The 5,869-nt window shown below is 36.2% G+C and overlaps 1 protein-coding gene across 1 annotated transcript in view; it reads right to left on the bottom strand.

Annotated features, from left to right (window-relative positions):
- The window catches only part of tmc3 (transmembrane channel like 3), a 212,202-nt gene extending 209,161 nt beyond the window's left edge, over positions 1–3,041 (bottom strand). Inside the window, exon 1 of the mRNA XM_077562800.1 lies at positions 2,819–3,041. The gene's annotated coding sequence lies outside the window, so the exon portion shown is untranslated. The remainder of the gene's footprint in view (positions 1–2,818) is intronic.
- Between the last annotated feature and the right edge of the window lie 2,828 nt (positions 3,042–5,869).

The raw sequence follows: 5,869 nt of genomic DNA, 5'->3' as shown, positions 1-5,869 counted from the left end.
TGCTTCTCAGTGTGAATTATTGTATTGCATCTTACCTAGAGCAGTCAATAACCTAAAAGGCAGTATGATTTAGACAAAAGGAAACACCTCTGAGACTGCGGTAGAATGAGGAATGTATTGTTAAATAATTCAAACAGTATTCATCAAAACTATATTCATTTCTTACTTTTATAAAGTTCCTAACTGGATCTCATCATCATCATCTTTTCCAGATGCACCCGATGAAGTGTTTGTTTATTTTTATATAGTCAATTTGCTTCCCAAATGGCATGTTTTACGATCCTTTGTTCCAGTAACATTTTTAAAACCAGGGGCAGAAGTATGGCGCTAAAATGAGACAGTGTAGGCTGGACAGATGTCCTTTATTTAATTTTTGACTGGATGATTGGACTCAGTGGAGCATTTCTGACGCTAATGACAGTAATGATGTAAAATTTCAGATAAAAAGCTGCTGTAGATTTTATTCATTATTAAATTTTTTTAATCAATGATTAAATTTTTTTAATAAAGATCCTCAACAGAGGATTCTAGTAAATGCTAGTAGTTTGTCTCAGAGTAAAAACTTGATCCTGTGCCCATCTCTGCCGCCTCCATAATGATGTGTCTTTTTATGCGGAATGCAATTTCACTCATGTAAAAGGTCTGATTGTATATATTAAGTGTAGGCATGGGACGAGACACAAATCCCACAAGACGTGATGTCTCACGAGATTGAGTCCACGACGAGAAGAGATTTTTGCAAAATTTGTATATATATTATTTAAATCCATCCATTTTCTTAACGGCTTGTTCTCACAAGGGTTGCGGGAAGCGCTGGAGCATATCCCAGCTGGCTCCGGGCAGTAGGCGGGGTACACCCTCAACTGGTTGCCAGCCAATCCAGGGCAGATCTCGTGCCGTGCAGGGACGAGACATCTGTGGCGTTCTAATCTCGCAAGATCTTGTCGTTCAAGATCTTGTCCCACGCCTTGTTAAGTGGTATACTTACAATAGACATGAGTGATCATCTCCCTGTATTTACAATCTATGAAAAAATAAGCATAAATAATGTGCAAGAGGAAACTCTAATCATTATAAGACACATCCAGAAAAGCAGTACAACTTTTAAGAGAAGATTTGAAGAGACAGAACTGGAATCATGTATACAAAAACGACTTAAATAATGCTTGTAATTCTTTCATGACCACACTCATAAATTCGTATGAAAAATATTGTAAAATGATTATAACTCATGCTCAAAGTAGAAAAAACACTGCCGTATTTTCACGACCACAAGGTGCACCGTATTATAAGCCGCAGTCTCAGTTATGGGTGCTATTTCTGTTTGACACACACACGACGCGCACCTCGCTATTAGGCGGACCATCGATTTTTTTGTAAATTTGAGACGTTAAAGTGCGCCTTATAGTCGTGAAAATACGGTACTCATAATCGTTGGAAGACAAATGGCTTGAAAAATGCTTGTAAGAAAAAAAATCTTTACAGATTTTTTCTCAAACAAACAACAAAAGATGCAGAGTAGGTATAAAACAATATAAAAATAAAATTGTATCCATCCTATGAAGACAAAAATCGATTACTTCACCAAATTACTAGACAGAAGTAACAGTAGTTAGTACAAAAAATACCTGGGTTACAATAAATACAGTTTTGAAGTTTTAAAGGCAAGGCAAAACCAATTCCTCCAAATTATTTTTTAAGGATCATTTTGCAATTTATGATGAAGAGGAAATTGCAAACAAATACAATGACCACTTTATAAAAATTGGCCCAATACGATCACAAAATATCCATCCATTTTCTGAACCGCTTATTCTTCACAAGAGTCGTGGGGTGAGACTATCCTAGCTGGCTTTGGGCAGCAGTCAGGGTACACCCTGAACTGGTTGCCAGCCAATCCAGGGCACACACAGATGAACAACCATTCACACTCACAATCACACCTAGTGACACTTCAGAGTGTTCAACTAACCTGCCATGCATGTCTTTGGAATTCAGGAGGAAACCGGAGTACCCGGAGAAACCCCACGCAGGCACATGGAGAACATGCAAACTTCACCCAGGAAGGTTAAAGCCCGGACTTGATCTCACGTCCTCAGCACTGGGAGGCGGTGCTAACCAGTCACCCACCATCACAAAATCTTTCTGATAAAAATATTGATTATGGAACTACAGTATACCAAACAATGTAAATATAATTTTTCTTGAGGCCGTACAAGCTAGTGAAATTTAGAACATAGTTAAAAAAAAAAAAGGGATTAAACAGATATGAATATGTCACTGATAAAGCAAATCATAGAAACTCTTCAAAAAAAGGAAATTAATGTTTTGTTTTGTTTTAATTACAGACCTATATCTCTACTCCCACAGCTCTCTAAAATATTGGGAACATTGTATGTGACAAGATTAAATAAATGCATAGATAAATATAAAATTTTAAGCAATAGCCAATATGGGTTTTTCGCCAATCACTCAAATACCATTGCATTAATGGAGTTAACTGAATCAATTTGCTTGCTATGTTTTTGTAAGTGTTTTTGTGAATTTACAAAAAACAGTTGATACTTTAGATCATGAAATATTATTGCAAAAATTGTTCAAATATGGTGAAATAGGTGTCACACATCAATGGGTCACCAGTTATTAAAAAAATATAAACGCTTGTTGAATTCAAGAATAAACCATCAAAACACAGTTATGTAACTTCAATCAACTTTGATAAATTCTGGGGCCAGTACTTTTTCTCCTTTATGTGAATGATGTTAAAATTTGTGCTGTTAGGTGATCAAAAAAAAAAAAAACTTCGCTTTTACTATACCTTCAACTGCGTTGCAACTTCCAGTTTAGCGGTTATGGCTCCTTTTAGCCTGAGGTGGGCTGGTCTTGTTCGGACTTGTTGTCTCGAACTTCCGAGTGATCCAGCGAACACTCATTGTAACTCGTCAGCTTTGTCTCAGAATGTAGCTGTAAAGTCTCCTCTGTAGCATAGTTTTTATTTGGCATGGTAATCTAGCTTGTATCCAAAGCCAAAGCCTCCGTACTGAATGGCAGTTGCCCAGCGGCGCCAACTACGAAAGGCCAGCGGTCCTGGTGATGTGAAAGATGTACATTGAAATAAATACAACCGCCAAATTAACTAGATCTAGGTCCAAGTAAGTTTGCCTCGCTCTCCTGTGCCGCACTCGCGTGCATGTCTGCTGTTGTTCACGCTGCTCGTAGTGGCGCGCCACTGCAGCCTACGGGTCCCTCAATGGGCCAAATTTCAAATGCTTGTGCATTGACTTGCCACTCACAATCAAGTGTGTTTATTTTTTTAACAAACTAATTTGCAACGTAATTAATTAATCTAATTAACGCATTAAACTGACAGCCCTACTTAAAATTGTTTAAAAATTGTTCAACTGTATCTTGTTTGCAGATGACACAACTTTATTTCATGCGAGGAAAATATATATTAAGGTATTACAAGAAATAAAGAAAAAGTTTGAAAATATTATGTAGTGGTTTAATGCCAACAGACTGTCTATACATATTAGTAAAACCAGATTTATGATTTTTAGTTGTAGAAATATTCAGTAAATGTTGAAGCAACACTGACAGTGCAGGGAATAGAAATAGAAAGGACTAATGAAATAAAGTTATGTTTATTATTGATGAACATCTAACATGGAAACACATATTGAATATATTTGTATGAAATCTAAGGTATCCAAAACTGTAGCCGTTTTACATAAGGTTAAAAAAAATCATTGGACAATAATGCTTTGTTTAGCATTGGTTGCCACAATTCCCTATGAGAGAACAATCCTGTTAAAAATAAATTTGAGTGTCACTTTATATTGTGTTTTAGGCTTTCAGTGCTTTTAAACTTAGAATAGAATATTAAATAGAAAAACAGGCACATATTGGTCATTTTTCTTTTAAACGTACACAGTAATTCCTGTATAATGTTATTTTGCATCACTTCAGTGAATCAATAAGTCACCAAAGCACTTATGAACAAGACAAAATGGCAGGCTGACATTTTTGGGTACAGCCTAAAAACAATGTACATGAAATGTTGCATACAGTGTATTTTGTATATCACTGCAATTGTGCGGAAACCCCCAAAACGTCAGGTTTGGTCAATCATTAATATTACATCATCAAAGAGAGCAAGCTATTTTCAACACTTTAAATTGGTCAATAATTTAAAAAATAATACTAAGCGAACACTGACAAGGCCTTTCTGTCATGTCTCCCTCTGTTTCGTCATTGTTTTTCATTCTCTCGGCTGGCTTGAGCCTAAAGTGTAATTACGTTTAATAATATAATTTTGACAATAAATTTGATTCTGATAATAATAATAATAATAGTATTATTAATATTACTATTGTTATAACAAATAATAATACCCACAAGTGTGGACTGACCAACAATATAGATTTTCAAAGGAAAAAAATGAAATTTACCATTGTGACAAGGGAGTTTACGGCCCACTGCCAACGACATAAGTTATGTAGTTAATAGTTGGGTATTATTTTTTTTTGAATTTTCAAGAAATGAGAAAATAAAACTGAATGGAAACACTAGAAATTTGAAAAAGGGCCCAACATTTGCAAAATATTTTTTACGCTTAGGGGGTGGGTGGATTTTGAAGCGCATTGAAAAAAGGAAAATGCGAATTTTGGCTATGGAAACAGGTTTTGCGAATAAACTCTGACAAGACCGGATACACGTCGCATGTTTTGACCGGATATTACATCATACGTACGTTTGCAGTCACAAGGCAATGGCGGAAGATAAAATTAAGGTATGACGAAACAGAAATCTTTTTGGGAATTATTTAAAGAAGCGAATATTAATGCCATTTTAGATGGAGAACAGCAAAGAAACACTACGCTGTATCAAGAATTACAAAAGCAAACTCATACGACATCATCACATGGCACAGTCGCTTCCTCTTCTTCTTTTAAATTACCGGTTGGATCACGTCACTATGGTGTATACCGCCACCTACAGCGGTGGAGTCCCCTCTCAATATTCACAAAAGAAGAACAGATGGAAACAGGCATAGTTACATGTCCGTTTTGAGCATTTTCAGTAAATTCTCTTAGAAAATTCAAAACAGTTGGATGGAAACCAGCCTATAGTAGGTCTATGATAATACTTCCTACTGTATGTACAGAGACTCGCAATAGAAAATGAATACTCCCCAGATAGTTTTCCTAAAGTATGAAATAAGACCACTATAAAAACGTTTAGGGATGCACCATCTCACTATGGTATGGATTGGACTGAACCACTTTTTATATAGCACTTTATCTAGTCCAAAGCCCTTTACAAATTCCTCACATTCACACACAATGTCTTAGACCCTAGGTCTGCAATTAGCGGACTTCGGTCCACATCCAACTGCAGACCACCTCTTTGTGGACCCAGGGGCAAAAAAAAATCGTAACTGACGCGAGTGTGTGTGTTAGAGTGAGTTTGTGGGGGCAATTGAACGTTTGTTTGGTGTTTAAATGCTTTTATAATTCACGGGTCATAAATGACCCATAAGACAATCTTTGTACCCAAGTGGTGTACTACCCACATGGAAAGATAAACAAAAACAAAGTGGCACTTTTTTCTAATGATGGGGTCCATTTAGGAAAAGTCATAAAGTTTCAAGTTGGAAAATTGTAGTTTAAGGTAAGTTTTCTACAGCTAAACATGGTCGTGGGTCGCTTTTGCCCGCAAGACAACACAAGGGTTTAAATGGGAGGGGTTGAAATTACATTTGTGGTGTTCGGTATACAGCCCAACTGTGATATAAAACTTAATTAAATGGTAGTGAAATTGAACAAGTTACTGAAACGAAGTTTTTTGGGAGTAAATATTGATAAAT

The sequence above is a fragment of the Vanacampus margaritifer genome, chromosome 4 (assembly GCF_051991255.1).
Source record: "Vanacampus margaritifer isolate UIUO_Vmar chromosome 4, RoL_Vmar_1.0, whole genome shotgun sequence".
Classification (NCBI taxonomy): Eukaryota; Metazoa; Chordata; class Actinopteri; order Syngnathiformes; family Syngnathidae; genus Vanacampus; species Vanacampus margaritifer.
The sequence above is the reverse complement of the archived record's forward strand: the minus strand, read 5'-3'. Positions and strand labels throughout refer to the sequence as shown.